The 8595-nt window shown below is 32.3% G+C and overlaps 1 protein-coding gene across 1 annotated transcript in view; it reads left to right on the top strand.

Annotated features, from left to right (window-relative positions):
* MTX2 (metaxin 2) overlaps nucleotides 1–8595 on the top strand; it is a 55785-nt gene that overhangs the window by 29242 nt on the left and 17948 nt on the right. The window lies entirely within an intron of this gene.

Below are 8595 nucleotides of genomic sequence, written 5' to 3'. Positions count from 1 at the left end.
TGGGGCAGGCGGGGATTGAACTCATGCGGAAGTGGCTTTAGCTTCTTAGTGTAGTGCTTTAACCTGTTGCGCCACCAGGGAGGGCCTACATATCAATATTTTAACATGCAATCAACATAAAATTTAAAAGGCTTACTTTACTTTTTTATATTTAGTAAAAAATACAATTTTTTTGAGCTTTTAAAAAAATAATAGTTTATTTTTACATCAATTTGTGCCTTTTTCCATCTCAGCTGTAATCCTCGTGGGCTTCCCATCACCAAATCACCCCTGTGCCATCACCATAGTCCAGTTTACTTCCTTCTCCCATTTTTGATCCCATTCCCCATTCCACCCCCGTAAAATGTCTCTGGTATGTAGTTGTTAATAATTATTATTTTCTCCCTGGTCCTTTATACTCCTGCTATGAGTGAAACCATATGGTATTTTTCCTTTTCTTTGTGGCTTATTTTACTAAGTATGCCAAAGGCATGTGTTTTTTTGTTTGTTGTTGTTGTTGTTTGGTTGCTGAGTAATATTCCATTGTGTATATGTACCACATCTTTTTAATTCAGTCATCTACTTATAGGCTTTTGGGTAGTTTCCATGTCTTTCCAATTGTAAATAAAGCAGCAATAAACATGAGGGTGCAGGTGTCTTTTTGAATCAGTGTTTTTGAATCTTATGTGTAGATACCTAGGAGTGGGATTGCTGGGTCATATGGAAGCTCCATGTTTAACAGTTTGAGAAGCCTCCAAACAGTTTTCCATAGTGGTTGTACTAGTTTTCATTCCCACCAGCAGTGCAGAAGAGTTCCTTTTTCTCCACATCCTTGCCAACATTTGTTGTTGCTAGTTGTTTGAAGATGTGGCATTCTCGCTGGGGTGAGGTGGTATCTCATTGTGATTTTAATTTGCATCTCCCTTATGACGAGTGATGTTGAACATTTTTTCATATGCTTGTTGTCATCTGTATTTCCTCTTTCGAAAAGTGTCTTTTTAGCTCTTCATCCCATTTTTTGATGGAGTTACTTACTTTATTTTTGTTGAGTTTCATCCGTTCTTTGTATATCTTTGTGATCAATCCTTTATCACAAGTTTTGTGTGAGAATTTTCCCAATCATGGGATGTCTGTTTATTTTCTGTAATGTCTCTTTTGCTGTACAGAAGCTCTTTAATTTGATGTAGTCCTGTGTATTTATCCTTTCTTTCACTATCGTTGCATTGCTGTTGCTGTATTTTCAAAGGTGTTGCAGAAGTCTATGTTGCATAGTGTTTCGCCCATTTTTGGTTCCAGGTATTTTATGGTTTCGGTTCTTATGTCTAGGTTTTTAATCCACTCTGAGTTGATTTTTGTATATGGTGCGAGGTAGTGATCTAGTTTCATTTTTTTGCATGTAGCTTTGCAGTTTTCCCAGCACCATTTGTTGAACAAGCATTCTTTGTTCCATCGTATGTTCTTTGCTTCTTTGTCAAAGATTAGCTGCCCATAAACCTGTGGTTTATATCTGAGTTTTCTATTTGAATCCACTGATCTGTGTGTCTGTTCTTGTTCCATTATGACACAGTTTTGATTATTATGGCTTGTAGTAATAGCTTAAAGTTTGGGATTGTATGCCTCCGTTCGCTTTTTTTTTAGTCATGAGAGTTTTGGCTCTTCAAGGCCTTTCGTGGTTCCATATGAATCTCATCAATATTTGTTCTATTTCTTTGAAGAATGTCATTGAGACTTTTATTGGAATAGCATTATATCTGTATATCGCTTTTGGTACGATGGCCATTTTGATGATGTTAATTCTCCCAGTCCTTGAGCAGGGGATGTCTTTTCATTTCATGATCTCTCTTGTATTTCCAAAAAGCTAATGCTTTATACTTATGGTCATCTCAATTTGTGAGTCACATCTCAAGTGCTCTGTAGCTTGAAGTAGTCGGTGTTTCTTGTTTTGGACAGCACTTGTCTAGAAAAACTCCACAATTCTCTGCAAAGTTTTGTTTTATTTTCTCTAAGTATCTTGTCTTCACTGATTCAGTATATATGCTTTCTTTATAGCAGATTTCACAAATGAAATGGGCAGTTGGTTTTAGTTCACTACCATAAGCAGTACTTTTTGTTGCAAGCTTCCTCATCTGTAAAATGGGGATATAATAGAGATTATTCTTTTGGCTATTGTGAAGATTGAATGTTTAACTTAAGTGAAACACTTAGAACAGTCCCTGTTGTGTTGTAAATATGCAATGAATTTGATTGTTAACTCCTCTTTTCCTGATTCTTTGTCCTAAGTATACATGATAAATGTCAGCGGGAGGGTTAGAAGCTTGAAGGCTTTTGATGCCCAAAAGCTTTAGTAATTAAATATAGGTGTAAGAATTTTTTATTATGATTTTGAATTTGCATGGACATTAATTCCATTTTAAAATTATTTTTTCCTTCTATATGTAAGGAAATGTTAAGCAGATACTTTAAATCAAACATTATTTTAATAATACTGAAGATTTGTTTTAAAAGTATTTATTGAGAGCTTTCTTAATAGGAGTCTCACTAAGAACTTTTACGTGAAGAATATCTCTGTCTTTGTCATAATTCTAGATAGGGCTCTATTACTATCTATCTCATTGTAAAGATGTGGACACTAAAGCTCAAAAAAGCTCTGTTCTGGTCGTAGAACTCAAAAATTGTGGCAGTTAACAGAAAACAGTAGCATTGGTTGAGAACCTTCCTGTGTTTATCACTGTGCTGAGCACTTAATTCTTACTAAGTTACTTAATCCTTACTAATGTATGCAGTAGGTGCTATTATAATCCCCACTTTGGATAATGTTAGTAAAAACAGTAATAATAACAATAACAACAATAATAATAATTGTAGCTAAAATGTACACAGCACTGAATTGGTGTGCTAGACTTTGTTGCAAGTATTAAGTGTCATAGATAGTTGTCATGCATGTCCACATTATGCGTTAGGTAACATTATCCCCATTTTACAGATTGGGAAGTTGAGGTAGAGAGGTTAAGCAGCTGACCACCAAGAAAAGCTGTTTGTCCAAAGTTATATAAATAGTAATTGGCAGGGCTGGAAGTCAAACTCAGGAGAGTCTGAGTAGAAAGTCTAAATTCATGACACTTTGCTGCTTGTTAGTACAATTCAGTGATATATCTTTGGATTTTTATAAAAAAATATTGGACATTTAATTCAAAATTCATTCTTATATTTTCTATCAAGTAATGTCTAAAATACAGGTTACATTAAAGTGTGAAAGATATACTTGTTTCAGTTTTTTGATATTATCACTGATAAAGGTAGTTTTATATTTATGTTGTGTTACTGTGTCTCAACTTAATGAATGGGAAATTTTTTTGAAAAAGTAAAAGCATTAGAAATACAAGATGATCTTGAATGCAGAATTAATGGTTATTTTGACTTAAAAGAGTTATATATATTTTGACTTAAAAGAATTAATAACTTTCTGAAGTTTGTGAAAGGATTTTTGTAGTATATGATGCCAATTTAAAAGAAATCTGTTTTTCTTTTTTGTATGGCTTAATGTAAATGTTGCAAAAACTTGAATTAATTTTAGAGAATGCCTCAAACTGATCAAGGTTAAATACTGCACAAAGGCCTCCGTGGTGGTACAGGGGTTAAAGTCTCAGTGCTGTCTAGCTATTTCCAGCGTTGACACATGAATTTGACCCCTAGCCAGGGAGCTCACCCACATGGCAGACCTCCTCTGTTTCCTGTCTCTGGCCTGCTGCTTTCCTCTCAGGCCAGTGGTGTATCTCAGTAGATCCTCCTGTTTTGCTCCCCACTTTCTCTCTGATGAACCCCACCTCCCCACCTATGGCAGATTCCAGTTCTTATATGCATAAATAAAATGAATCTTAAAAAATAAGTGTGGCATAAAAGAGAAATCTACCTTTTACTTTTAAGAATGGTATTTAAGTTCAGGGTAGGAGAAATATCTCTGTTCTGTTATCTCTGAAAGTAAATGGGAAGACAACAGAAAAAAAGAACACTTTCTTTTTTGAATATGTTGTATCATTACAAAACATCAGCATTTTTATAGGTTCCATTATCCTGGGCCATGAACACTAACATGTCAGATCTACTGATAGTTAACTCTTTTTCTTCCCTATTAGGAAATGGTGCTTTTTAAGTGGATCTATTAATTAGCAGTTGGATGGTAATATTCTAGTAATAGGAGAAGAGCAGGAAGGACGAACATCTGTCTCCGTTGGGTTGTTGGCAACAGTGAAATGACTGTGATTATGATAATAGCCACTGTAAACTAATTACGTCATCCTGGTGGCCACAGTGACCAGCTTACCCCTGTAGCATTTTTGGGAAAATGATTGTGAACTTTCAATTTGGTTGGATACACTTTTGGTTTAAACAAATTTTTCATAGTTACACACAATTTTTGACAGTTTAAACCTGATATAATTCAAGTAGGATGACATCAGGGGGGTGTATCTTAATAGAGAATTAATAAAATACTGTTTTATGAAGGGCATTTTAAAAATTGATGTAAATTCTTTAAGAGCCATAGGTATAGAACTCTTGCTTTTAAAATTTCATCATTCCCACTTTTTACACTCTCTGCCCCTCTGCAAAACTTAGGGTTAGGGTAAGGAAAGGAAAATTCAGAGGTAGAGAGAACTTAGTGTATATTTATTACTTAAGGAGATTTGTAAACTCTTTTTAGTACTCTGATATGAGCAAAATAGAGGCTGCAGATGTTTCCTTATTATTACTGAATTTAAATCATTCAGATTGAATGCCTACTATTAAATTACCTTTTACATACCAGAATTATTAAAGCATTTTGGTGATTTATACTTGTAACACCTGGAATGATGTAAATATATAAAATGTGATCTTTAGAAAAGATAACTATGAACTTAAATTGCAAACCAAAGTAGCAGATTAAAAAATGTTTTCTTCACCACATTAATGATATAGTATATATAAAACATTTAAATTGGTCTCAGAGAATTTGTGAAAATAAAGTACTTTCAAAACAGAAGTGTCATTTTTAGTAATTAGTGAAATAATAAAAATGGTTTAACAGACTAATGTTTTGCTACTATAAATATCTATTTAACCTAGCAAAAATTGATAGTCTATGTAGTTCTTAGAAATTTTAAGTTATAATTCAACTATATCCTTTCCTGTCTTAAAAGTAAATAGCAAGCAAGATTTTAAAATTTGTTGCTGTTAAACAGCACAATAAAGATGTAGCAGTAAGATGAAAAATGAGTATATTTTTTTAAACAAAAAGACTAGAATTCTTCATTATTAGATATACAGTATCAACATAATTGGTCTAGCAACATTATACTTAAGCTAAAAATACACTTAAATTTGAGGACATACACTATTGTGTGAGTGAAACATCTTTCATATAGTTCTAAGATGAAATTACCCTTGAATGAATAGCGTCTTCATTTATCTTCCAACCTCTTCTGTGCTTTTAGTGAGTTTACTCTTTCACCATTCTACAGGAATTACATTATACCATTATATCAGAGTACTTCTGCAGTGTGAAATAGATTGATTTGGAAAATGAACCTGGCTTTGCTATAAATTACATTTCCAGGTACAAAGGAATTTGTTATTTTGTTTAAAATAGTCACAAATATAATTAAGGTCTTAATTTATGTTAAACCACAAATATGACTATTACTTTAACTGGATTAGGAACTTAGTCTGTCACTTTAAGAATGATATCTAACACTTTTCATTTGTAACCTTAGATACATTATTTCAATTACAGGGTCTGCAGCTGTTTGATATAAAAAATGAATTATTTTGTAGATAGATTTGTGCATGGATTTTAATTTTACAACATGCCTCTTCAGTAAGATGGAAAATAACTCTTTAGTTGTCACAGATTTTTTTTTTGTCCTGGAAGAATAAAATATAAATTAAAATTCTCAGAACCATTTTTATGTTGTGTCCTGAAAATGGCATTGTATCCTTTAGAATAGTCTTAAGTGAATTCTTCAAATTTAATTATGGAATAAATACAAGATTTGTTCTAAAGAAGAAACCCAAGGCCTGTTGTTGAAGAATTGCTTTACCTGGTGGGACTTAAAATGTTCCCCTTACCTAGGTATTGGGTAACTTTCGTTATTGTTAATTTAATAAATTTTTGGAAAAGTTGCAGAGATAAACGTGTAAGTTAAGTTTTTCATGTTTAACCTGTTACTAATGATCTGGCATTGTATTTTTTCTTTGAAAAAAAATTTTTAAGAAATAAAAATATACAGATACCCTATCTCTTCATTGAATTTTTTTGGTTATGTTTAATTTATTTTAGTACATTGAAACTACATCAGGCTTATTACATTTCAGAGCTTTACCAGTCAGGTACTGGGTATTATGTTCTGTGTACATGAATGTATTTAAAAAAAAAAAAATTCCTACAATTTCCTGTGCTTAGGTACTCAATAAATTTGTGCTCAAACAATGAACATATTATATTTATCAGCTGTAATTTCAATTTGTTCATTCTTTAGTTCTTAGTTTTCACATGTTAATAAATTTGCCTGACCATTTTAGCAATTGGAGTTGCTCAGCAAATGAATAAACCCAGTTTTAGTTCCTTCTGAAATTGAAAAGAATATGATGTTTAATGTAGCACTATCATCAAATGTTGATTGATCACTTGCAGGGTATATGGACACTGCTATTATTATGCAGATTGTTTTTCTAATATTTAGCTTAATCACTTTCAGGTGATAGCAGCCTCACTTGCTAAAATAGATCTCTTATGCACTGATTACTATAGTTGTAGACATGTAGTGTCTGATAGAACTTTCTGTGACATAAATGCTCTTAGTTGTGCTGCTCAATAAATAGGGAACTGAATTTACATTTTACTCAATTTAAATTTAAGTTAAATAGCCACAAGTGACTGGTGATGACTGTATTGGACAATGTGATTATAGAATGTGATAAGATAGGTCTATAAAATATAAATAGTACTATTTTATAATATAAGTCACTTGAATTAGTTTGGAGTAAAATATGTATCTAACTGAGGAATGGAAGTTAGGTAAGTTGTCCTAAGAATTACATTTTCCTTTGGACTTGTAGAATAAAAGGTTGATGTTTCAGGATTGAAAACAAAAATATGTTTTAGGTTGATCTGCCATGCGCATTTTATTTGGTGTATTTGAGATGCTGATAAGATACTGAAAGTACAAGAGAAAGGTTGAAGGTACTTTTTGGGAATTTCTTGGAGATTTTTTTTTTTCCATTTCACAAAAGAATGGGAAATAGTGCTTGACTCAAAGCCTGGTTTTGGGTTAGAATTTTTATATTCTTGAAAAAGTCATGGTAAAGTTTTGTTTTGCATTTTGGATATTTGGATGAAGACACATCTGTGTATGTGACTTCAGGCTTATTTGTGAACTGTAGAATCAGAAAATTTCTCTTCAATCAGAGATGAAGTGTAATTGTTTACATAAATGCTGTAAAATTAATTTGCCAGTCTAGATTTATGTTACCAATTGAGGTCTGTTGTAAGTTGAATGTTAAATTGATGAAAATTTAGTGAGTTATTTTTTTAGTAAAGAAGAAAAAGCATGGCTTTGCAGAACAAGCTTGCTTAATCCTTTTTTAGTTAAATATAACTTTTTTGATTATTGATTAATAAACTTATATCATTTTACATGTGATTTAGCCGAAATAAGCTGTACTTAGTATTATATGGTGATATGATTGTTAACAACTGCTTGTAATAATAATTAAAAATAGGCTTTTGAGAAGATACATTAAAAAGTTATTTCAAATTCTTTTTGTTTCTTTCCAAGGCCATACTACCCTTTTAGTAACTTATTTCAGCAGATGAGTTGTTCTCCCATTTCACAGAATATGAACATATCTTCATTTTCTTTTCCTTCAGCTTGTAAGTTCTCAAACATCATCTACTGCTTATGACCACTTGCAAGATAGTGGAAAAAGTGTCCTGTTTTGTGATAAAAATAGACCACTCTATCTATGCTCTTTATTTCATCCCTTTTTACTTTCTTATGGAACTTGTATATCAATTATTGTGTTTGTCATTTCAGCTTATTTCCAGTTTCCCCCCCTCTTATTTGTTTTAACCAGCTCATCCTCCATTGTTGGTGTACATATATAGTAAATAAAAGCATTGAGCCTTCTTATCCCTTTTTCCCCATCCAGTCTTGAAGGAATTGTTTATATTTATTCTGATTCTTCCCTTCTTACCAATCTGTGTTTTAACCAGCCTGCCACATGATATTGATGCATGTCGAAGTTTGAGAACGTTACCCTAGTGTATACTCAAGAAGTTCACTATTGTGAGCACACTTGGGAGCATAGGTCACAGTATTTAGAAGACTGAGTGTATACTTAACACCTTTTAGTTGGGTGATGTGGTGTTTAGACCTAGCAACATTAAGTGTTGGTGAATTAATTGGGGCTAGGTTTGGCTGTGAGTTATTAGAAAATCCAAAATTGCAGTGGTTTAAAAGATATTTATTTTTTAATAAATACTAATATATAGATATTTTAAAAGTTTATTTTTCTTATAAACTCAGGTAATCCACATTTGGTGACTACATGATTATCAGGTACCTAGGCTTTTTTCTA

Source organism: Condylura cristata, unplaced genomic scaffold (assembly GCF_000260355.1).
Source record: "Condylura cristata isolate star-nosed mole 26May11 unplaced genomic scaffold, ConCri1.0 scaffold00002, whole genome shotgun sequence".
Taxonomy (NCBI): domain Eukaryota; kingdom Metazoa; phylum Chordata; class Mammalia; order Eulipotyphla; family Talpidae; genus Condylura; species Condylura cristata.
The sequence above is the reverse complement of the archived record's forward strand: the minus strand, read 5'-3'. Positions and strand labels throughout refer to the sequence as shown.